The following is a 26,310-nucleotide window of genomic DNA, read 5'->3' as shown; positions in this document are numbered from 1 at the left end:
GTCCTTGCTTCATTTTGCAAGTCAGTTTTGGAATAAAGACCGACTATTTAAGCAACTTTCCAGTGGTTTTCATTAAGGAAAATATTATTATATATTATACTTTAATTTCCACACTGACATTTGTCGGTCTTGGTTAGAGCTGATTTACTGCAAACTTCCATATAGTGTAGATGAGTTTAAACAATAATCTATGCTTGAATGCAGGTTGTGTTTCTGTAATGTTGGGACTGTAGGAAATAAAAGATCTAAAACAGTGCACTTTTTGGACTTTTAACAATCTGCCTCAGTGTCACTTTATAAAAGGTTGATAATCCTTGCTTGCTATCTGGTAAGAATTGGGTTAAGTTCCTGATTTATGTAGGCAGGAACTCCTGCAGCCATTGCCAGGATTTAGGAGGGAACAACTACTTGAGGTTTGGGCTGCCTGCAGTCAAGTAATTACTCTAACTGAATAGCAGAAGTTCTAGTAAGAGATTACTAATTAACTTAATTGGCATCCTAAACCAGTTTAACAGCGGGAAGGAGGAATATAAACCAACAGCAGGGGAAGAGCTGATGGTAGAAAATAACAAAGTGTTAGAGAAATGAGCTCCCTATATGGTTTGTGTGCTTTAAATCTACTTCTCTGAGAAAAACCTATGATTGAATTTATGGCTGTCTGGCCTTCTGTCTCTCTGCCTAAGAAACAATTGTCATTTTCAAAATTTTGATGTGATGTTGTCTAAAGCCTCCATGTATTCTATTTAAACTTGGGATAAACCATTCCTTGCTTTGAAACTTGAATTAATTGTGAGTTCCCTTTCCTCTGCAAATGCTCATAATTATGGTTAGTAAAGGAGACTGAGCTGAAATCTGGAGAGGAAGGATGGTCCAGTCGTTAGGGCACTGGCCTAGGACTTGGGATCTGGTCTCTGTTCCACTCCAGAATTACTGTGTGATCCTGTTGGGCGAGGGATTTGGCCTTTCTGTGCCTTGGTTCCTCATTTGTAAAATGAAGCTAATAGCACTTCCGTACTTCATAGGGGTGTTGTAAGGATAAATACGTTAAAATTGTGAGGTGCTCAAATACTATGATAATGAGGGGGGCATATATGTATCTAAAATGGCTAGATATTGCATGATGTTGAGCAAGTCTTGTATCTGCTCTCTGGCTCAATTTCTCAATATTTAAGACAGGAATAATAGTTAACTACTTTTGTAAAGTGTTTTGAGACTTTTAGATGGAAGTATTATTATTGACTGGTTCACTTGTAGACTCTCTACTGCACTTCTGATTTAGGAATCTTTGCTGATTTGGACACTAATTGTAAACAGTCACATTCTGAATGCACCTCACTCAACTAAGAGCTCCTTTCCTGTAATGATCATCAGGTTCATAGAGTATACTGTAATTATTATACTATATTTATAATAAACTGATTAAGCCAATTGAACTAGGAATTAAATCAGAGTAAGCAGAACTAGGGGGAAGGGAAAGCAACAGACTATCGTAGCTTCAGGTAACTGTTTAACTATGAAGTATGAAGTATTCTTTCATTTGCAATGCATCTGTTCTTCTGCACTACTACAACTCACACTAATACTTTATTTTGATGTAAAACTTAATCATAAACTTGAACAGCTAAAATGAAAGTCCTTTTGCCAAAGAACGTAGTGTAACAGCATTGAAAACCAGCGTTTTAGCTTTGGTTAACAAGCTATTTTAGCCACAAGGATCATCAAAGCTGTGAAGAACAGCTGAAGCTTTAACAATGATAAAATTAACTTCCCCATTACATGTTTCTCTTTTTAGTAGCCAGTCATCAAGGATGTTCATCTCCATCTATATTAGGGAAGGATTTAACTTCCTGTCAGTTCCAGTCTTCTTTCCACCCACTCAACCATCACATGTGTCTATGAGAGAATAATCCCTCAGAAGGTTAAACTGTGTTTTTTAGTCAAAACAATCACTTTCCCAGATTTCAGCAACCTATTATGGATTAGAAAACATTTAATCAAGAATCTGCTTAATCCTATAACAGTTTGCAGAGTTTGCCTGAAATTGTACCATCGGGGGTGGAGTTTGCCCCTTCTTATGGAAGAGTTTGGGTGTTCAGCTTCCTAATCTCACCAGTCCCTCTAGCTCTGGAGGAATCCTCAGGAGGCTTCTACACTGTCACTACCCCCATCCTATGGGGCCTTGCACTCTGTTCTCAGAGTCTTGCAACAGTCACTGCACCAGTGGGAGTTGAGAGGTCCATGGCACAGGGAAGAAGCTGCATTATTTACTGCAGACTTGGTCTTCAATAACTTGGAAGCATGCTGTGGAGACTGGCTGGCCCCCAATCCTTCACCTTCCTTAACTGTGGATATAGATGCCCAGGAAGCCCCCACATGTGGTTTAGGCGAAGAGGGGAAACTTGTCAGAGAGGAGACAGTCCTCCCATCTGTGTATTCCTGAGTCAGATCCATAGATGAAGGCACCCTTCAGGAAGCAGAAGTAGGGGAAAGTACGGATTCCTCTGCTGTTCTGAAACTGTGGTCCATGAAAAACTGGCTAATGGTTTGTGGAGAGTGGGCAGGTCACATGATTTTGGCTCCTCCAGCTTGCAAAGAGGAGGCTGAACGTATGTCGAAACAGCTGGCAACAAAGAGGAGAATATAGCCCTGCTGCCTCAATAGAGGGCATAACTCCATAGGAGAGGAAGGGACGGAAGGTACAAGTGTGAATGGGGATTCCAGCAAAAGAGGGGTCAAGAGTTGTTAATGGGACTGGAGCTGCATGTAGAAGAGGAATGTCCAGGAAAGCAAGACAAAACAGAGGCATACAGCATGTCCAGAGGAGGGCTATAAGACTAGGTAACATATTTTTCTTGTCCCCCAAACAAGAACCAGATGCAGAAGAAGAGTATGACTAGGGAGAAGCAGGAAAAGAAGAACAAAACAGATGGGAAGGGAAATAGCATGATTAACTTTTTTTAAAAGGACAAAGCGCTTATCATACTATAGATAGCTAAAAACACAACAATACTTCCCCAGTGTTACTTCAACAAATGAAGCAATTGCTGTAGTTGCTACTGGGAAGCTGCACAATCATGGCTGATAAGGAAGACACAAGACATTTGCTTTACTGAGATGTGATCCATACTGTGAAAAAGATTGAAACCCCTCCATTATGTCATACACAGTTTCTTTCTCTCCAGCAAAGAACCTTGATGATCTGCAGAAGTTGACACTGGAAGAGCAAAGATGTTTGTAGGAGAAGCAAACAAATGGATGTTCAAGGCATCACTGGCAAAGCAAGGGGTGAGGCAATAAGTGACAAAAATAGATGAGTGGTGAGGGGCAAAGTTATGAAGCATCTTGAAAGTGTGGACAAAAAGTTTGAGTTTGATGCAGTGGAAAATGGGGAGCCAGTGGAGAGATTCAAAGAGCATTTGACCATTACGTCAGGTCAGGAAGGTGATCTTAGCAGCTCCATTTTGAATGGATTGAAGTAGGGGCAATTTGTGTCAAGGAGGCCAGAGAGGAGGTTGCAGTAGACGATAATTAGGACAATGCTTTGGTAATTACTATTCTTTTAATTAATAAACAAAAGCTCATCCTATGTTGTAAAGTTTTTGTGGTTTTAGGGGTATTAGTGTAGAAAATAAAATCTGGCACATCTAATTCATTCACTTTTATCCACATAAGATTTATGCATCCTCAGTAGACTTTGTTGCTGTATTAAAATAATACTTATTCTGTCAGAATGTAGAAAATCTATTCTTTTATATGTTTGGAAGCAATATACATCATTTATTATCCAAGCCATTTAACAGTTCATGAAATAAGTAGCTGCTACTGTAATCACTGCTTTGCCAGCTCCATTAACCTGCAAAAAAAGCCAATTTCCAGCTAAGGTGTGAATCCATTCCAAAAATCAATGTGATGTCCGATATTAATTAGCCTTTGTAATGTTCTGGAATAAGATACGGTGCATTTTTTGTTCTTGGGTACATGCATATCTCCTATGGAAGAAGACTATAGAATGATTTCCAAAAGACTTTTTTTTTTGTTTGACTTCAAGTACCCCTAAGAAATTCATCCTCACCCACCCATTTTGCTAAGGGATTTGTGAGTGAACATGTGCTTTCAAGGAATTAGTGTGCCAGTACAGTTTTTCCCAGTACCATTTTAAACCATCTGTAATCAACATTCCTCCATTCATTGGTGTTTGGTTTTGTACGTTTGTATTACCATAACACCTGGGAACCCAGTCATGGGCCAGGACTTAGTTATGCTAGGTACTGTACAAACAGAACAAAAAGATGATCCCTATCCCCAAAAGTTGACAAACGTTGGTCAAATATTATTTCTTATTGTGGACTATTATTCACCCATTTAATTTACAAATATGAACTCTGAGTTACATTTTTAAAGGAGATTCATTTGCCTCAAGAGTTAGCATAGAGAAATTAGATGCCCAAACTAATATTAACTGGTTTACTGCAATTGTATTTATGTTGTAACAAGTGGTACAAGTTTCTACTCTCAGACCTGCTTAGTGGATATTGTCTCTAATATTCTGCTCTCTTTTCATGTGCAGAATCCCAAACGATGTTAATGGGAGACTGTGGAGGGAGAAAAGGATATTAGTGTGAATCTTAACAGAGACTTTTGCTCTTATATTTTTGAGTATCATTATTATCCTAGTGGTATCAGTCCAACACAAATTTATTATTAATAGCCAGGCTTAGCTAACTTGGAAACATGATATAAATTTGGATGGTTTCCCAGCAGCGAATGTTGAGTGTAAAATGTAAACTTGCACAGATTAATAGAGCCTAAGTACAGTATTTTATTTACAGCTGTGTCAGAGTTTCTGTTTAATGCAAAGGAAAGAACAGGTTAGAGTAAGCTCATCTTATTCAGGCAAACATAAGGAGTGCAGGATCCAGGCCTCCTCTTTCTCAAATGAAAGAGGTGTGATGTAGCCAAATCAACATTGATCTTCTTTTGTTCTTCTGAAAAGGGAAGTGAAGCCAGTTGGTTGGTATGAGGCAAGTTATATTTGCAAATGCTAATCATATGACACTTTCTTTCCTTCCACATATGCAATTTCTACCACAGGGAATATAAATGACAACCCCCTAATAACACATCATCCAAGACTATTATTTCTGAAACATTAGTGGCATCCTTCCAACTGGCCATAAGGTTATAGACACATTTTTTAATCATTACATTGCCCATTGCAGGAAACTGCAGTCACACCATTTAATGTGTGCTCATGATAAATTTCACTGTCTTGTATAATAAAGTGGAAGCTAATGAAGCATAACATAATTGTGGTGAATTAAAGAGAGAGAGAACAGGACAGCAGAATAGCCACTTATTGACTTTACCAAAACATGTCTTAAAATGCATTTGCTTTTAGACCATTTCATATTCAAATATTAAAAAGCAAAAAAAATTAAGCTTATTGATTGCCCAGTAATGAAGATTGTACCAGTGCAATAGCTATTAATTAATTGACATTCTCAGTGCTTAAGGGCTTTGCATTTAACAGATTCTGCTCTACCATATTACTGTGTTCTGTCAAGTGTATTTTTCATTAACATGTAAAAAGGTCATTTTGCTTTCTTTCTGACCATGATTTTGAGGAAGTAAGCTAGTCATTGTGTTACTGTATGTATCTTAGAATTCCTAATCAAATATACTATTTACAGGTAAATTATCAAGTTATTTTCTATAGGCAATTAATTAAAACTGGAGATAGAGATATAAAATAATATGTGCTCTTTTACATATAGATATTATTATGTTGTTGCTTCTGCATTAAACAAGCCACAAGTTACTAGCATTAAACCTGTTATTAAAAAAATTAGTATATGTTTGTTTTCAGGTAGAAAAGAGATATGCTTTAATTGCATGAAAGTTTCCAAAATAATTAATAATAGTGTTTGATAAGAATGAAGAATAGAGACAAACTCAATTATTCTACAGTAAATTAGAGTGCATTGTGGTTTCTATTCAAAGTTTTAAAAGGTTGTTTTTCCTATATTGTAATCCCCAAGCTGTTATCTCACATGCTAAGGTCCTACTCTTTATGGCATAGCTACAAACTGTGACAGTATTTGCCACTACTGGTGTGTCATTTGTCAACATTGACACCATTGTAAACAGAGATGATCACAATGAAAGTCTCAAGGGAAGAAAATAGTAGGAAGAAATAAGAGAGCACTTTTGTAGTGAATGAAAGATCTTTGAAAAAAAAATGGACTAGAGTCCCAAAGAAATCAGAACTCTTAAAAAAGAATTCCTTTGGGCTAAGTGGCTAGACATTTCTAAGTTGGTTGTCACAAAACAGTGATTATTGGATTTATGAACTAATGTCTGAGTAAAGATTTTTAAATTTTAATGTAGAAAGCATTGAGTTGCCATAAAATTTCCAGGAGACTGTTTTGGAAATAATATTTTATTAGTCATAAAATAATCTAAAAGTGCTGATAGAAAAGTCATTAGTGAAAGATAATTAGAGATGACTTAAAAAACTAGTGAAAACACCCAGGAAACCAAGTGAAGAAAGCAGCAAGAGTGCCGCCGAATGGGGGAAACAAGATAAAAACACTTCTGTCTGAAAAGATTTCATAGTTTATGAAAAATGCCACCACTCCAAAAGAATGAAAGTCCATCCAACAGGAAAGTACCTGGAAAAGGAGATTATGGTAATAGAAAAGTTAACATATGGCAAAATCTGACTTTAACAAAGTACAGATCAGCTTTCAATGAGTTTATGAATACTAAAAAAATAAACCTGGAGAAATGCATTTCTAGAAATTCTAAAATTTTTGCAGCTCTGGCAGTTTTAGAGGGATATTCAAGGATTGCTACAGATCTGTTTCCAATGAATCAGAGGTTTAATAAAAGTTTAGACAATTTTGCAGGTATTAGCACTTGGATATATTTTAGGAAAGCCTACATTTGTTTGTAACAAGGAAAAAGCTTAGAGAAAGTTTTCATTTGAAGACAAAGGCGCAATTGAGACCTAATAGAAGCAGGCATTGAAATAATTGGAATTGCACCCATTTATACAAGAGCTCAGTTTGATCTAAATAATCTAAATTCTAACAAAGGGTTTATCTTTTCCCACCTGTAGGCTCAACTTTTCTAACCTTTTTTCTGATCACCCTAAAACACAAGTACTTGGATCAGAAACTTAATTCCTGTTTCTTTCCTGCTACACGATGGGTCATCACCATTATGATGTTACTGTATTACATTTCCTGATCGTACTTCGACTATATTTGGGTCTTAAAAAAATTAAATGTGATAAAGCCTGGTCAGATCCTAAGTAGTATATAAACAAACTCCTATTAAAATCAGAGAGAGATTCAAGGCACAAATTTTAGATCTAGATCCAAATTTCAAACACCCCAAAGCTCAGCGTTGTTCCAGTCCTATGTTTTGGATTGATTCATTATAGAGAGGTCCAGCTGTGAAATTCAGATCCAGATCTGAATTTTGAAATGCTGTTTTCCTCAAAATGGGGTGTTCAGATCCAGGGATTTGGCTTGAGCCATTTTAAATCCAAAATTAATTTCATTCTCTAATACATGTGATCTGTAAGGAATTCAGTCTCATAGTCAGTCCCTAGTTTGAGAACTAGTTAACTCTGGTTTAAATGACTTTTTAATCGATAGGGCACAATCCTGCAAAGTGATGAGAATGAGCCAACAAAACACTTAAACCCAGGCTAGTACTTAACTAGCTGAGTAGTCACACTGACTTCCATGGGAATTAAGCCCCCTGTGATTAATTCTAACAGGAATAAAACGTTCTAAAATATATTTTCTACAAAAGGTTCAGTAATAACTTGTATGCTAAGATTTTTAATATATATATATAGATATAGGATTTTAGCATACATGAGAAGGAAATGCAGTTTAAAAAGAAGCAAAGGAAAATTAATACAGAAATTGCAATAGGATAGGTATCATCCAATCGATTACATCATTTCATTCTGACCGGGGAAATGCAAGCTATAGCTTGTGGCCCATAATATTTATCTATGTGGCTTTTGTATTAACCACCATCACATTGTTTAATTTTCCCTGGTGTTACATTTTTTACATTCTGAATAGCTTTCTACATATAGAAAACAACCTGTTTCTTTGAATCAGTACAAGACATTGGTAAATCATTTGTATGATAATGTCCTGAAAATGTTGTGGGGTTTTTAAATCTTTAAGCAAATAAAGCCTTACCTTTAATAGGATATCTAGGGCAAGAATTTCAAAAGTGACCAGGATTTTGAATGCTTCAGTTTTAGGGAGCCCAACAGGAGACATCTTAAAGGGGCTGATTTTCAGGAAGTACTAAATAGCCATCCTCTGAAAATTGGGCCCCTTAAGGGGCCTGTGGTTGTGCACCCAAAAAAACAGATTTTGAAAGGGGTCATTTCTTCCTTCAGACATAGGTGCACAATTCTTGTTTGCTTTAATGAGAGTTGTGTGGACATATTTGAGGGCAAAGTTTGGCTCTAACTTTAAATGATAGACTAGTCTATTTTCTCTTTTTTTCTTTTCAGAAGTATATTAGAAGTTTACAAGTGTTTATAGAAATTAATTCACGTATGCATCACCATCTGCATATCAATTTCTGTATTTATAACCTTTGTTTATTTTCATTACAAAATTGCATTCATTCATTACAAAAAATTTAATTCCCGTTGGCTTGAATTTTAGTAATATTCTGTGATTTCACTATATGTTCTTCAGGTTTAGAAGTTGGGAGTATTGACTCATGCATAATAAAGGAGGCTAATCTTGCACACGCTTACTCCTGTGAGGTATTCCATCTTAACTCATTGGAACCAACCATGTGGGTATATGTTTGTAGGATCAAGCTTGAGCCCTCGTCTCCACTACTTATGTTGGTATAACTACATCACTCGGGGTTGTGGCAAATCCACACCCCTGAGTAACGCAATTACACCGACCTTACTCTCAGTGTAGACAGCGCTGTGTTGACAGAAGGGCTTCTCCTGTCAGGGAGGTGAGATGCCTATACTGAATGGAGAAGCTTTCCTGTCGGCATAGGTAGTGTCTTCACTAAGCGCTACAGTGACACTGTAAACGTAGACAAGCCCCTAGTCTAGATCGCCCATAACTTGTGGAAAATCAGGTTTATTTAATGGAATAGCTTCCCATCAGTAGTACATTTTCTAATGCCACAAGGTGCTTTAAAAATGTTTGTTTCATAATTTGGTACTGGATCTAAAATCCTTTACAATATTTTATTTGCCTTTCAATTTCAGATGTAAGTTAGGTTAAAGCTCTGTTAGAGAGATGCACAGGTCTATTTGCCAATTGCCTGTGAATCTCTCGAGAATAAGAAGCACACTTGATCCCACTTTAAATCCTCCTCTGTCTTCTGTTTAGATCTGGCTCTGGGAGGATTGTTCAGATCTGCACTTTCCCTGTTCAAGCCAGTGATGTGTCTGGTATCTGGGGTTATAGTTTATATGTGTGTTCTTACTTTTAAGATGCGTTGTTCCAGCTGGCAAACACAGACCTTAATCCTATCAATTTATGTGAATGCAAACAAATTGGGACTAACCCCATCTAAAGTACATTTATGTTTTTGTTGGAAGACCAGGGTCACACAGTTCATCCAAAGATTGTTACATAATCGATTATCCCAAACAGTGCTTTCCAAAAGATAGATATACAAACCAAAGATCATGTACCTTCACTGCTGAGCCATCCATCAAGTCAGGTTTACTGTGACTAAGAAGCTAGATTACAAATAAAAGGAGCAGGGAATGCAATATTTTGTGGCATACAAAGAATGTGACACATCTGATGTGTGTGATGTGTTAACTAAGCTACCACACGTTTTTGCCTGTTAGAGGAATTGCTAGCACCAGCATGAGATAAGCACAGATTAGTTGTATCATCTTTGTTTCAATTCACTGAAATTCATATCATATACATCTGAAATGTAACGGAAAACTAACATGCAAAAATCAGTAACAGGATGTGACCCTGAATGAACAGGGATGTTAAAATGTTTCAGTGTTTAACATTAGATTTTCTAATTTAATTTAACTAATTCTGTAATCTGAATCATGGACATTTAGGCTCTGATTCAGAAAAGCACCTTAATTCAGAAAAAGAATGTAACCACGTGCTTAAGTCCTGTTAACTTCAATGGGATGTTAAGTGCATACTTAAGTAGTTTCCTGAACAGGGATAAACATGCTTAAGTGCTTTCCTGAATCAGGGCCTTGCTGTCTAATGACATTTTGATTACCTCCCATTTGACTTGTGGACAGTAATTTGATTCATAAATATAATGGCTGTAGTCTGAACTAAGTAACTAATTGCTTATGTTTTACCTGGAATACTATTTAAAGTGCTTTTGTAAGGCTTTTATGGCTACCATAATGATTATGGGACTATCCCAGGGGATTACTGGCTCTGCTCACGTGGTTGGTCACACATTTGATCTAGTTTTTGGGCTGAGATTGGAGGTCAGACAGTAAGAAATTTTGCCTGAATCATGGACCGATCATTACCTCATGCAATACAACTCCCTGTTAGGGACCGGGTTCTGTTTTGATGGACTGTCCATGGAGGTTCATGGAATGAGAGTACTTCCAGAAGGTCCTGAGTGAAGATATGGTTTATTTGACAGATCACTCCATTGAGCTTTTGGTAGGATTCTATAATCATCTTTTTATCTTCAGCCATCAGTTGGGTGCTTTCTACAGGCCTCCTTCTCTGGCTCCGTTCCCATATCGCCTGGGTTTACAGGTGTCCTGCAACAAATAAAACAGGAGGAAACTTAGAGAGCAGGTGGCAGAAATCTCAAGCTGAAGCTTCTTTATTGTGTCATAAAGACTGTTTGGATCCTTATGGAAAGGCTGTGCAGGAAGCAAAGAAGAGGTTCTCTGATTCTCTCATAAGTCCTGCAAAGTCTCAGTCAGTGGACTTCTTTGTTTTTGTAGTTATTTCTTTTTAAAAATATGTTAATCGTTCCTCTACCTTCAACAAACTCCAAAAGAAAATTTCTGTTTGAAGTGCTTTGTCCCATTCCAGTTTTCAGGGTGTTCTTTCATTTGTCTTTTCATTATTATTTACATTTTTCTTGCTTTATGAATGAATTCAGTGGTTGGTCAAATAAAAGACTATGCAATGTGGCTTGAAAGAGACAGAATATAGGCAGGTGCCATGCAACCTTTCTTTTATACAGTAGCTTTGCAGTTCCAGGCTCCACCTGAGCACAAGCTGCCAGTCATGATGGATTGTGGCAAATTGTGTGATGATTTTGTAAAGTGAATAAATGGGAACAGGAATGTTACCAGCAAATGTATTTCATTTAGAATGTGAATGGCTAGTTAGTGCATCAACTTAATGTGCACTTTTCTTTCTTTCTTTCAACTTTGTCTTTATATCAATTTCAGTCTAGAAGTCTCCTATAATCTTATTGAACCATGTCCAGCCTTCATCCAGAAGATGATTTAACTTTTCATACAAACCACTGATTTCATCATATGGGTGCTGAATGGTTGCAGAATAAATGGGGATGATCTTCATCTTGTGTCTTTTGAAAATCTTCAGGGTTAGTTGAGCATTCTTCTTAGTGACTCAATTTGTGTGTTTTATTAACCTCCAGGGCTTTGGCTGAAAGAGAGAAATGCTTAACTATTATTCTTTTCCTGGACTGACTGATTTTAGAGGGGATGCTGTGCTTTCCACTTGGCCTCTTGTTTGACATTTTTCTGAGGTTTTGTTTGTCTTTATGCCAGTATCAACTAACTAGAGCCACTGAGTGCAGGAAGAAACCCTGGCAGTCATATTAATGAGGGCTGTAGGAGTTAATAATGCACATTGACCAAAATCTGCCGCCAAATGATCAGGAAGAGAGATAATTGTGTAGGATCTATTATAAATATGAGGGTATGCCAGCCTATGTATGTTGTCAGATCTGGATCCAATCATGCTGGACTTCAGGGCATTTTGAAACTGGGGTTTTAGTTAGGGCCCATTACATTGGGTGAGGGATTGAGGAGACACAAAAGACATATATTTATTCTTTCAGATCCCTGTTTTAGATCACATACAATGTAGGCTTCAAAAACATGTAATCTATCAAGAGAGCCATTCAGAAAACAGCATCAATCAAAATAAAAGCATTTTTAAATGCTGGCAAGAAACTCTATAATTATAAAAACAAAGTAAAATAAGACATTCAAAAGTGATGCTACATAATCCAAATACTGTATGAAAGTTGAGCTCTGCTTAAGCTAACCTTATGATCTACTAATTTAGAAAAAGGAATGAGACCTCATTTCTAGCGTGCATTCTAAATTCAATTAAATCTAACAAACTTGCTGAGAGTGTACTTTTCATTTCCTTATATGCAGGGAACCAATGTATTTAACCAGTTTAATTGTTCAGCATAAAGCAATGATGGGTACCATACTAACAAAAATTACATCAAATTCTGCTGGAGCATTTGAAAGGCATGTCTGCAGCTGATAACATCTTTGTGAAGAGAAGAATTTTGGATCTTTTTTTCTTTCTTGCTTGCTAATAAAATCTTTAATTTATCCTTAAGACAAAATAATATAGTCTGACTATGGTTTTTCCCCATAAAATATAGTGCAACTAACTAGTGTGCTGGTACAATTAAGAAAGGTAGGGATAAGAAACCGTTAAAATGTAGAGCTGGAGTATAAGTGAGGATTTACGTTCAAATGGCCAAATTTTGCACTTGGATCCAAATGTGCAAATTCCATTTAAGTCAATTTAGTAGGTATATGGCATTAAATAGATTACAGAAATGTCATTCAAAAGTATTAACTGCCTTGTCATAGATCAGTATGCCTCAATTTTATTTGTGCTGGTGTTTGCACCTCCCACTGACTATAACAGGAATCCCATGCACGTATACATGAACAGAATTTGACACCAACATCTTAAAGTTAGCAGGGACCTCTTCCTTAGTCATTTATTACAGGTCCCTTAACAATACAAAACTCAAGCACCTGCCCCAAAACCTGGGAAAAACACACCAGCAGACCTGGTGCCTCTAAAAGGCAATGCTTCCTTCCCTACTTGCAAACATTGAGTTTGTGTATAACAAAAGAAAACTTTTATTAAGAGGAGAGGGAACACAGCATTAATTTGGGACAGTACAGCAACAATTTTGCTTCCCTTTAGTCATGCAATAAAGATAACATTTTATTACTCCTTCATCCAAGACTTAAGTGAATTTTAACACAAACCAGGCAAAGTTGATCACCTTGGCCAGGTAGGGCTGCCAGCTGATCACCGAGGCAAAGTAGATGTGTCTATGCAAATACAGTCTGCTCCTGAGGTCTTCTCCCCCAGTTCATCAACAGATGGCAGGGAAGAGCTCATCCACTGCCTTACATTGTCATTAGCCACCTCTAAGGGGCACATGCTTACCATGACCCTTCTTATCACTCACATGAAGAGTCCCATTGGTTTAAAATGTGACTCCTTCCATTTCTAAATGCATCTTAATGTGAGTGAGGTATGTAGAATCAGACCAATGAGAATAAATTGTATTTACTATACATATTGCTGCAGGGAGGCACATAGCATCCAACGGTGGGCTTTTTTTCTGCATCCAGGGTTCCAGTCACAGTCTGCCTATCCAAAAAGTTCACTTTTTCTCCTGCACACTAATACCTTTCTTCTCTCTCTGAAGCCAAACTGAATAGTACACATTAGCTATTGTAATGTGTTCCCAAAAAACATTACTCTGCTGCTAAGCCAACAAGCCCTATGTGAATGCTGGACTTTGGATCCACCTCTGTAGATCAGTCCTTGATCTCCATACTCTAAGACCTCAAGTTTCTGCACAGTTTTTAAGTTTTTCCAAATGCCATTAGGAACATAGAATGCACATTATGACTTCAGAAAATAATGAATGTAATTAGGTTTGATAAGGACTATTGCTTTTATTTTAGTAATTAATAGAGGTAGAATGCTTTGAAAATTCTGGGCAAGGTCTTCAGGTGGTATAAATTGGTGTAGCTCCAATGAAGCTGCTTTACACAGCTGTGGATCTGGCCTTTCATTTTGTGAAGAACATTCTGAAAGTTTGTTCTCACATTTTTTCAGAGATTTTGTTAGGCGCAAAAGTGGAAAATGCACATAACTCAAGAGAACAAAACCGAGGCACAGATCAGCATACTGATTAGACCCTACTTCTGAGGTTATGATTCCACACCCTCCATGTTATTGTTGATTTGCCCGACAAAAACATACTAAAATGCAACAGTTAAATAAACAGCCTTCACTTAATTTCAAGCTTTATAATTGACTGTCAGTTAATTACACAGTTGTAACCCATATCTTATTACAAATACAAAGTACTATAGACATGCATTTTAAACAGCACATTTTCCTAACTTGCAGCATTTCCCTTTTTTGGAAGCCATTGCAATCAATTGTGACTATAGTAACAACCGCAAAACATTTATTACTTAATGTCAGTTATTTAAATGTAAATCTGAAAAAAGAGAAACTATGTAGTTGTCTATTAAGTCAATATATCCCAACAAAACTATTTATAGTATATAGATAGATATTATTTGAGGGCTTTCTAAAGAATAAATAATCAAAATCACAATAGGCCAGTGGTCTCATGCCATCACTCATTTTTTTCCTTTTATATCTCCTTCTTTCCTCTTCTTTACTGATTTTAGTTGTGTCTGTGGGAAACTCTCAGTTCAAGAAGGGAGTTTTCTGCTTTGTTACTTGATTTGTGGTCATTGTAATTTCTTCTGGTAGTGAGTTCTAAAACTTTTGTCCTGTTTCTAAAAGAGACCTGTCTCCTGCTTTCCTGAGCTTCACCCTTGAGTTAATTGTTGAGTTCATAGTTAATGAGAAATGTAGCAGCTGAGGGAGATTGTCATCACAGAGAGGAAGATGTTCTTTAAAATTCCTAAGAACAATTCCATGAAGGGCTTAGGACTGATGTGCCTTTGGCCTGGAATTCAGTGGGGATCCCATCTAGTGGGGTGGGGAACAATAAGGTGAGGCTGATAATTGCTGAGGATGTGGACTACTCTGTTCTGGGATAATCAAAGGTTTTAAAAAATTGTTGTGCTCATAGCTAGGGAAAGTGAGTTGCAGTAATCCAGCCTGGAAGTTTCCAAGATGTGGATCACCCCCATGGATCACCATAGTGAAGTCATAGTCCAGCAGGATATGGCGCAGCCTTCTAGCCAGTCTCAGGTGGAAGAAAGCATTTTGCATAACTAGATATTAGAGCATCCTGCAAGTGTAGGTGCCCCCCGCCCCGACTCCACCCCTGCCCCGCCCCATCCCGCCCCCATTCCAGCCCCTTCTACAAAGTCCCTGCCCCAACTCCACCCCCTATTGAACCCCTTCCCCAAATCCCCACCCCGGCCCCGCCTCTTCCCCGAGCACACCGTGTTCCCCCTCCTCTCCCTCCCTCCCAGCACTTGCCGCCGCGAAACAGCTGTTTGGCAGTGGCAAGAGCTGGGAGCTAGGGGGAGAAGCAGCGCACTCAGGGGAGGAGGCGGAGGTGAGCTGGGGCAGGGAGCTGCCAATGGGTGCAGAGCACCCACCAATTTTTCCCCATGGGTGCTCCAGCCCTGGAGCACCCACGGAGTCAGCACCTATGCCTGCAACACTGAGGAATCCAAAGGAATCCTCTGGTTGTAGACTGTTTTGGTTATCTGAGGGTAGACACTCTCCATTTCAGGTGATGGGATGAAGGATGCTAGCTCTTCAGCATGGTTTCATCTTCCCACTGATGTTAGCTCTATCATGCCCAGATTCAGATTCAAGCAGTTGTCCTTCATCAAAGTGCTGATCTCAGCCAGTCATTAGGATAGTTGGAAGATGGTGCTCTTTGTGCTAGAGGTAAAGGAGAAGTATATCTGAGTATGACCTGCATAATATTGGCAATTGAGACCACAACCTGTCACAGTTTCTACCATCAGAAATATTCCTATGCATATAACTATTAATATTATTTATCAAAGGGATTTTCTGCTATGCCCCTATTTTTAACTGTGGAATTTAAAAGGAAAAAAAATCTACATGGACATCACATTGGGTCCTTTGGTCTTTCAATATATGAATAGAATTACAGAATTATGATTCACCCAGAAGATCCTTTATCAAGTTGTATTGCTGCCTAGGCACCACAGTGATTAAGTAATAGGAAGGAAGGAATCAATGAGTGCATAATTGATGTCCAGACCACATTTATAATCTGCATTATGAAACATATTTGAAATGTACATAGTGTTCCACTACTCATTTGTAACATCTAAGTGAACATATATACAGCATTTAAAATACCAGCTAACCAAACACTTATCCCCTATTAAGATGCTACCAGTAAACCTTATGCACAATTTTAAATAGAAAAGCTGTATTATACAGGATTCTGGCATTTGAATTATTTAAAAATGCTAGTCTGCCATATATAACATTAGGTATGTTTCTCTTTCCATTTTAACTGACTGTGGGTGAAAATTGAACATTTGCCTATGTAGTATTTCACCACAATATGTATTTTTGGACAATTCATATTAGTTTTGTTGTCCATATCTATTGCCTCTAATATGAGTTCATCATTCGGGGGTTTATAAACTCTTCCAGATGAGATGCTGAACCCACATCTCTTGCAATAGATGTGGATGATAAACTATTGTGAATTGTCTATAAATAATTATTGGGGTGAAATATTATGATATTATTATGTTTTACACTTTTACACTTCATAAAAGATCAAGTTATAAAAAATTCTAGTGGCATAAACACTCTCAATATTTTAGTTTCTGAAGGTGCAGTATTTTTGATATGCTAACTAAAATGCAGCCTAGCCAATTAAAGCCATTGTTAAATTTAAACAGATTCACCTGCTGTGAACATGCATCCAGAGGCAGGCCAGTGTGAATTAAAACAGCAGAACTATAAACTCCTAAGAAAGCCGGCTTATACCAAAAACAAGGAGAGCCAGTTTCCTTGCTATAGCAAAGATCTGCTTGGTGCAGGAAAGGGTAGGGAAATCATAGAGTTGGCTGCAGCTTTTTGATTCTCTGCCTGGTTCCTTCTCAGTCCAGACATACATTAGACTAGTTTAGGGGCTGCTCTAATCTACAGCAGCTGGCAGCTGCATTTAAGGGAGTATCTGTGCCCGGGAATAGTCAGAACACCACCCATCCCTGTCCCTACACTGGGACCGCAGGAAGAGACGTAGGAGCCAGCGCTACCAGCTTTACTTATGGTGGGTAGATGCAGGAAGATTCTGCTCCCTTTGGGCCATATCAGTCAGACCCTGTGAGTCTAATTGTAGTGTTACCAGGTGTTGCTCGGTGTGACCATGCAAAAGGTGGGAAGTTGAAACTTTCCCCATGAAAGAAATGTGAATTCTTTTACTATATAATTCGTGGTGTTTATTTTTCTTAAACTACATTTGTTGGTTTGGTCATTTAGTCTCATGTAGAAGAAATTAGCATGTTCTGCCTTGAACTAATATAGAAACCATTTTATATCACTAGGATAAAGTTAATCTATGTTCCTACTAACATTCCATCCACTAAGAGCAAATGCTTAGCACAATCACAGAGCTTGGTCCTTCTCCCATTGATCTCAATGGGTTAGCTTCAGTGGACACAGGCCTGAGCTCATAGCTGAGTCCAGCTCTGCACCAGCAGCTCCAATCAGGATTTAACCGTATTAGTTTTTTTCCCCCTTTTTTCCTTCATTTGTCTTGACTGCAGTTCCACCACAATCTAATAGACTAACCATTAACTGCCTTGCAGTTTATATTACAGCTTCTTTGAAACTTAGAATTGACAATCTCAGCATTAGAATACCAGAAATTTACAGAAGCGTAGCTGTTTCTCCTGCTGGATGAGTGATAATTGTTTTTCTGCTCATTTACATCTAAAAGTAATTAAACCATACAAAAAAACTATGTACTGTAGTCTTGGTGCAGTGTGCGCTGTTTGCAAGTTATGCAGAGATTCCGTGAAAACATTACAGTGGGAGCTGTAGTTCATTTATATTGTCAATTCCTAAAAATTTGCCAGAATGCAACCTTGAAAGAATTAGGTCACACAAAATGTGGCCTAAGGGTTTCTTCTCTCTGTTTTCTTCAGTGGAGCTCTGCAGTTGATGCAATAAAACTGTTCTACATCAATAATTTTTAGAGTTTGTTTCCTGAAAATGTTATTTGGCTTATGGAAATAAACCAAGTTTTTAGTTCAGTGGGGACATTCCTTGACTTTCATTCTAGATCTGTTTACATAAGTGTAGTGATATTTCAGCACAAATACATGTGTAGTCTAAGCGTTAGCAACATTCTGTTGTTGTAACTATTATAATCTAACTCTTCCTCATATTATGCCACTTAAACCCAGGTATTAGATATCTAGTTTGCAATCTTAAAAATTAGAAAATGTCTAGTGTAGGCCTTGCTTTGCTACTGGAGGGTTATAATCACAATCTACATATAAAATAAGAGCAGCTTAAAAGCTGATTTCCACATCCTACATATAAAATAAGGGTAAGTTAAAAGCTGATTTCCCAGAGATAGCTACTTATCGTTCAGTGTTACTTCTTTCTAAACTCTGTGTGGTATCCAATGGTCAAAAATGTGCCTTTTCTGATTATAATAATACTAGACATTTGTGAATTTCTTTTATCCAACATACTGTAAAAGTAAGAAAGAATGAGGCTATAGTCATTCCTCTTGATTCTAATGAGAAGCTGATTAACAGTATTGCGGAGGTGGGGGTTAAATTCCACTCTCATTTACACACGTGCAAATCCATTGACTTCTGTGAAGCTTCATCAGTATGACTGAGAGCGGCATTTGGCACTATGTTTCCTGATATCTTAGAATCATAGAAGATTAGGGTTGGAAGAGACCTCAGGAGGTCATCTAGTCCAACCCCCTGCTCAAAGCAGGACCAACACCAACTAAATCATCCCAGCCAGGCTTTGTCAAGCCGGGCCTTAAAAATCTCTAAGGGTGGAGATTCCACCACCTCCCTAGGTAACCCATTCCAGTGCTTCACCACCCTCCTAGTGAAATAGTCTTTCCTAATATTAGGGTAACCAGATGTCCCAATTTTATAGGGACAGTCCCAATTTTGGGGTCTTTTTCTTATATAGGCTCCTATTACCCCCACCCCACCCCCTGTCCTGATTTTTCACATTTGCTATCTGGTCAACCTACCTAATATCCAACCTAGACCTCCCCCACTGCAACTTGAGACCACTGCTCCTTGTTCTGTCATCTGCCATCACTAAGAACAGCCTAGCTCCATCCTCTTTGGAACCCCCCTTCAGGTAGTTGAAGGCTGCTATCAAATCCCCCCTCACTCTTCTCTTCTGCAGACTAAATAACCCCAGTTCCCTCAGCCTCTCCTTGTAAGTCATGTGCTCCAGCCCCCTAATTGTTTTCATTACCCTCTCCTGGACTCTCTCCAATTTGTCCACATCCCTTCTGTAGTGGGGGGACCAAAACTGGACACAATACTCCAGGTGTGGCCTCACCAGTGCCGAATAGAGGGGAATAATCACTTCCCTCGATCTGCTGGCAATGCTCCTACTATTACAGCCCAATATGCCGTTGGCCTTCTTGGCAACAAGGGAACACTGCTGACTCATATCCAGCTTCTCATCTGCTGTAATCCCCAGGTCCTTTTCTGCAGAACTGCCTTTAGCAAGTCGGTCCCCAGCCTGTAGCGGTGCATGGGATTCCTCCTTCCTAAGTGCAGGACTCTGCACTTGTCCTTGTTGAACCTCATCAGATTTCTTTTGGCCCAATCCTCCAATTTGTCTAGGTCACTCTGGACCCTATCCCTACCCTCCACCATATCTACCTCTCCCCCCAGCTTAGTGTCATCTGCGAACTTGCTGAGAGTGCAATTCATCCCATCATCCAGATCATTAATGAAGATGTTGAACAAAACCGGCCCCAGGACTGACCCCTGGGGCACTCCGCTTGATACCGGCTGCCAACTAGACATCGAGCTGTTGATCACTACCCGTTAAGTCCGACAATCTAGCCAGCTTTCTATCCACCTTATAGTCCATTCATCCAATCCATACTTCTTTAACTTGCTGGCAAGAATACTGTGGGAGACCGTATCAAAAGCTTTGCTAAAGTCAAGATATATCACATCCACCGCTTTCCCCATATCCACATATCTCATCATAGAAGGCAATCAGATTGCTCAGGCACAACGTGCCCTTGGTGAATCCATGTTGACTGTTCCTGATCACCTTCCTCTCCTCCAAGTGCTTCAAAATGGATTCCTTGAGGACCTGCTCCATGATTTTGCTGAGGACTGAAGTGAGGCTGACCGGTCTGTAGTTCCCTGGGTTCTCTTTCTTCCCTTTTTTAAATATGAGCACTATATTTGCCTTTTTCCAATCATCCGGGACCTCCCCCGATCACCATGAATTTTCAAAGATAATGGCCAATGGCTCTGCAATCACATCAACCAACTTCCTCAGCACCCTTGGATGCATTAGATCTGGACCCATGGACTTGTGCATGTCCAGCTTTTCTAAATAGTCATTAACCTGCTCTTTCTCCACTGAGGGCTGCTCACCTCCTCCCCATACTGTGTTGCCCAGTGCAGCAGTCTGGGAGATGACCTTGTCTGTGAAGATCGAGGCAAAAAAAGCATTGAGTACTTCAGCTTTTTCCACATCATGTGTCACTAGGTTGCCTCCCCCATTCAATAAGGGTCCCACACTTTCCCTGACCTTCTTCTTGTTGCTAACATACCTGTAGAAACCCTTCTTGTTACCCTTCACAGCCCTTGCTAGCTGCAACTCCAATTGTGCCTTGGCCTTCCTGATTACACCCCTGCATGCTCTAGCAATATTTTTATACTCCTCCCTAGTCATCTGTCCAAATTTCCACTTCTTGTAAGCTTCCTTTTTGAGTTTAAGCTCACCGAAGATTTCACTGTTAAGCCAAGCTGGTCGCCTGCCATATTTGCTATTCTTTCTGCACATTGGGATGGTTTGTTCCTGCGCCCTCAATACGGCCTCTTTAAAATACAGCCAGTTCTCCTGGACTCCTTTCCCCCTCATATTAGCCTCCCAGGGGATCCTGCCCATCAGTTCCATATGGGAGTCAGTCTGCTTTTCTGAAGTCCAGGGTCCGTATTTTGCTACTCTCCTTTCTTTCTTTTGTGAGGATCCTGAACTCAACCATCTCATGGTCACTGCTGCCTAGTTTGCCACCCACTTCAACTTCCCCTACCAAATCTTGTATGTGATTGCCTTACAGATCTATTTAATTAGGATATTATTAGAAATAAGATAAACACACTCCGGCCCTGATTTTGCAACCTCTTACATATGTGTGTAAGAGGTTGCAAAATCAGAAAGTATATCTGGTTTTTTGTGTGTGTAGTGTGAGCTTTATATTATTGAGCAACTTGGATTCATTTTTGTAAAGCTGAATTTGCAGAATTTTGCTGAGCTTCTCTTTCTGGGGCTTCTAAACATAGTTAAATGTTCTCTCATCATTCGCTCCCTCTCTCCGCCTTGTCATTGAGAGGGTTTTTTTTAGCATATTACAAAGTGAGGATGTTACAGACAAGAGGAAAAGCTGGGTTATATTTGTTGTTCATTTTCCCTCATGGTGACTCTCTCTATTTTTTCTTTATATATTTTAAAGGATCTTCTTGTGATTATGTCTTTACTCACACTGGAAGCTCTTTGGAGCAGGGATCATCTTTTTGTTATCTCTGTACAATGCTTAGCACGGTGGGGCACTGATCCCTGTTTGTGGCCTTTACATGTTACTCCAGTACAAACAATTTAGAAGAACTATAAGAAGTTCTGCAGGAGTTTTGTAACTTTTATGCTGCTGACTTTGTATAGAAATAAAAACAGCTGTGATTAAATAAAAATAGAAGTAGAACTACCACACTGATAATTTAAGGCAAAACATTTCAGATTTGGGGATCTAAAGGTAGATATATTTAGATGCCTAAGTAAGCAGCCTCATTTGCAGAGGTGCTGAGCATCTGCAGCTTTCATTTCATGAGTTGGGGGGGAGAGGCTCAGGAAATGTTTATATCAGCCCACTTATTTAGCTGTCTACAAATTTAGTTAGGGCTTAACTTTAGGCACCCACGTTTGAAAATTTTGGGTTAAATTGACAACATAACAAAAGGGCTTCTCTTCCAGTTCATTATTAACTTTGACTTTTTATTCTAAAAAAATGGATGGAAATGTTTTAATTTTGCCAACATAAGATGAGGTCTTTTCTGGTTTTGTTTCATTTTTGCTGTTTGTTATTGTTTCCGGTAGCACTCACAATGTGCTAGTTGCTGTACAAACACAAAAGAAGGCACAACCTCTCCCTGAGGGAGCTTACATTCTAAAAAAAGAGGCTAGCGATGGAAGGTAGGGGGGAAGGAAACACCAAACACATCAGATAGCAATTTGCCATGTCCTCATAATTGAAGTTTTTAATACAGCCTTCCCTATAGATAAAGATTTTTAGATAATCCCAAATTAGTTATTTTAGGCATCACATTAAATGTGGGTCTGAAGAAGGAATTGCAAGTATAGGAGGGTGTCATTTTTAAAACTAACAAATTGCTCAAAAAAAGTGCTGGATTTACAACACTAGAAAACAAAGCTTTAGGTTTAGCCACAAAACAGGCAGCTGCAATGCAGACTTCCCTATATGGCTTGCCACTGTACATCAGTCCTGGTCTGGAAGGACTCACCCCATTCCTTGGCCTCATAGCTGAGACTACCCACAAGGGTAGCGTGACCAGATAACAAGTGTGAACAGTCGGAACGGGGGCAGGGGGGTTGGAGGGAGGGAAATAGGCGCCTGTATAAGACAAAGCAGGACTGTCCCTATAAAATCGGGACATCTGGTCACCCTACACAAGGGAGCCAGCCAGACTGTGATCGTGGCCCATAAATGCTTCACAGTCCTTCTGCATTGAGCCAGGGGTGCAAAGGATAAATTGCAAATCTTGTAAAAAATCGTGTGTTTTCAGTGCCTGCAGAATACCTATTTTAATTTACACAATGTGCCTATCAAAAGTTATAGGCACATATAAAATAAAAACTAAACCACATTTTACAAGACAAAGTTAAATCGACACAATGTTTACTGATCGCCCTCAGCCCAGAAACACAGTTGCCAAGGTTGTAGAGCTCCTTGACTGACATTTTTAAATTAGAATTATAATGGAAACTCTGTTCCAAATATATATGGCAAGACTATCATTGTACTGCTGTGTATATGTAAATCAGAACCTTCAAGAAATGCCTGTAACAAAGCTCAGTAACCCCGTGACCATATGACTACATCTTTTGGCTTCCCATCTTCCTATTTTCCCTCATTGTTTGTTGCTTGCCACTTCCTCTGTCATGTCTGCATTTATACTGTAAATGCTTTGGTAAAAGGACTGTCTATTTTATTGGTCAGTAAAGAAGCTAGCACATTTTATATATAATTATTATTGTTCAGGAAGCAACCTCCATAAATCAGCATTCAGTGACCCAGCCTTTTGGTGATATATGGGGAATTATTTGCAGTTATAATTGGAGAGTTATTAACAGTCATCATGTTAACGGGACTTGAGAGAAGCTAGTATAGTATATTCCTCCCTCTTTAAAATGACTTTCAAAGATTTTCTTCAAAGGCCTCCATGCTACATTAGCTACTGTGGCCCACTATTCCGCAAATCCTCAACAATATTTTCTGAAATTGTGCTTTCTATTAATCACTCCAGAGCCACTGTTCCAGGGGCACCAATTCAGCACTGCATCCACAGAGTTGGGACACAGGCCTTTAAACGCAAGGCTTCCCTTATCATAAAACAAACTATAAGATGAAACAGCCATCTGTGGAGAGAGATAGAGAGGGCATTTTGTGAGGTGTCACTTCTCCATCTCTTCCCAGGAGGTTGACTGTACCCAAAGTGAAGAAGTGAAGAATAAGCATTTCAGGAAAAGTGTAAGAGGATCTTTCTTTTAAAAGCTCTCCCACTTGGGTGCTTGTCATTTTCCTCTTCCACGTCATCTTTTAAACTAGACCGAGATACCACATATTTACAAAAACCAACTGCTCATGGAAATGGTTGTTTGATTGGTTCTAATGTAAAACTAAATACAGTGCAAGCATATGTATGCTCAGGAGGCATGTTTTTAGTCACCAAAGTCGATTTTCTTCACAGCGTTTTACTTTCATTCTTCCTTATAACATAAGAAAATGTAAACTGACAAATATTCAACCAGACAGTACACTACAATGCCAGTTAACTGTTTTCCTGGCTGTTTGTAAGAAATCTCTAGACTAGTCAAGTTGACCTGGAGCATCCAGCAATATCTCTCTCTTTCTCTCTTGTCTACCCCACCTGTGCACATATGTATAAATTAATCTTCAGCTTCAGTCAACAGATTCAAGGTTCTCTGAGGATCAGAGGTGTCAGGCATAGAAGCTGAGAACAATGAATTAGAGGTTAAAATTGTAAAGACGAATTTAATAAACTTGTAGTAGTATTTATAGAGAACATAAAGGGGTCATATTCTGTGTGGATGTGCTGAGGGTTGCATAGAGAGCCTCTGACCCCATGTCCCTCGACCCTAGCACAGTAGTATGTCAGGATACATGGCTAGAACTCAAGAAAACATGAGGTGGGCGACTTCCCTTCTATGCTAATTGGCCTGTCCTCATACTCCCAAGGAGACATGGTTTAGACGCCCAGACTATGGGCACGTCTTCACTACCCGCCGATCCGGCGGGTAGCAATCGGTCTATCAGGGATTGACTTACCGTGTCTAGTGAAGACGCGATAAAATCGATCCCTGATGGCTCTACCGTCGACTCCGGAAATCCACCGCGGCAAGAGGTGGTAGCGGAGTCGACGGTGGCGCGGCAGCGGTCGACTTGCTGCCGTCCTCACAGCCAGGTAAGTCGACCTAAAATATGCCACTTCAGCTACGCTATTCACGTAGCTGAAGTTGCGTATCTTAGGTCGACCCCGCGCTGTAGTGTAGACCTAGCCTATGTGTCATATGCTAGTTGGGAGTTCACACTGGTCCCTTTTAATAGGGTGACCAGATGTCCCATTTTTATAGGGACAGTCCCATTTTTTGGGACTTTTTCTTATATCGGCTCCTATTACCCCCCAACTCCTGTCCCGTTTTTTCACAGTTGCTATCTGGTCACCCTACCTTTTAAGGACTGGCAGTATATAGCCCACCAAGCTCTCCCCAGCATCCACACTAAGGCCTGGTCTACACTGGGGAGGGGGGTAAATCGATCTAAGTTACGCAACTTCAGCTATGTGAATAACGTAGCTGAAGTCGACGTACTTAGATCTACTTACCGTGGTGTCTTCACTGTGGTAGGTCAGCTGCTGACGCTCCCCCATCGACTCCGCCTAAGCTTCTTGCTCCGGTAGAGTACTGGAGTTGACGGGAGAGCGCTCAGTGGTCAATTTATCGCGTCTTCACTAGATGCGATAAATTGATCCCCGCTGGATCGATTGCTCCAGAGGTAAGTGTAGACATGCCCTAAGTCATTCTGCCCTGCTTCTCGAGGATGGCTCTGATAACCACTACACAGCTAGTACTACTTCACTTCCTGCCTTCCCAGAACATCTGCAGCAGGTAAAGAGAGAAGGTAAACTGAGAAGCAAAGTTCACATCCAGATTTGATTTTTCCCAAGTTTGGGGCTGTTCCGATCCAGAGTTTGGTTTTAGGTCAGCCTTTAGACAAAAATATATACAATAAATATATTAAGTACAAGAGTGCCAGGAATATTTCACTTCTAAGTCACTGGGTCAGGTTTTGCTTGCCGTTGCAACCATGCAACTCCCTAGACTTCAGTAAAGTACTATAGATCTAAAGGAAGAGAGAATTTGCCCCGCTGTGTGTCTCATATGCCCTCTTCAAAAGAAAAGCAGTGGAGTTTTTCTTTGGTGTACATTACATTCATTGGATGTGGAAAACAAATATGACTATAGGGGATAATATGCTTGTGGATTATTCCAGTTCTACAAATGTAAAAATTGTCTCAAATAGTAGTACTAGACATTTTTTAATATACTTGCCAACAACAGAATAACAGCATAGATACAGTAAAGCAAACTTCCTTCTTTATTCCCTCTCCTGTAAATATATTTTACTATTGCTTTTTACAAAAATATAGTTTTAAATGGGGAGGGAGATAATGAGATATCATTTTTGAAAGAACAATACTATTATCTTAAAATAATGAACAAAAAGAATAATACAATAGTTAACAAAATAAAT

The 26,310-nt window shown here is 39.1% G+C and overlaps 1 protein-coding gene and 1 long non-coding RNA gene across 3 annotated transcripts in view; one reads left to right on the top strand and one right to left on the bottom strand.

Moving 5' to 3' along the window:
• The window catches only part of PACRG (parkin coregulated), a 469,474-nt gene that overhangs the window by 432,357 nt on the left and 10,807 nt on the right, over positions 1 to 26,310 (top strand). The window lies entirely within an intron of this gene.
• The window catches only part of LOC112103127, a 93,451-nt gene continuing 82,751 nt past the window's right edge, over positions 15,611 to 26,310 (bottom strand). The window contains exon 3 of the long non-coding RNA XR_002907809.1: positions 15,611 to 15,890. This is a non-coding gene — a long non-coding RNA (uncharacterized LOC112103127). The remainder of the gene's footprint in view (positions 15,891 to 26,310) is intronic.

The sequence above is a fragment of the Terrapene carolina genome, unplaced genomic scaffold (assembly GCF_002925995.2).
Source record: "Terrapene carolina triunguis isolate 2854851 unplaced genomic scaffold, T_m_triunguis-2.0 Scaffold85, whole genome shotgun sequence".
In the NCBI taxonomy this organism is placed as follows: Eukaryota; Metazoa; Chordata; order Testudines; family Emydidae; genus Terrapene; species Terrapene triunguis.
The sequence above is the reverse complement of the archived record's forward strand: the minus strand, read 5'-3'. Positions and strand labels throughout refer to the sequence as shown.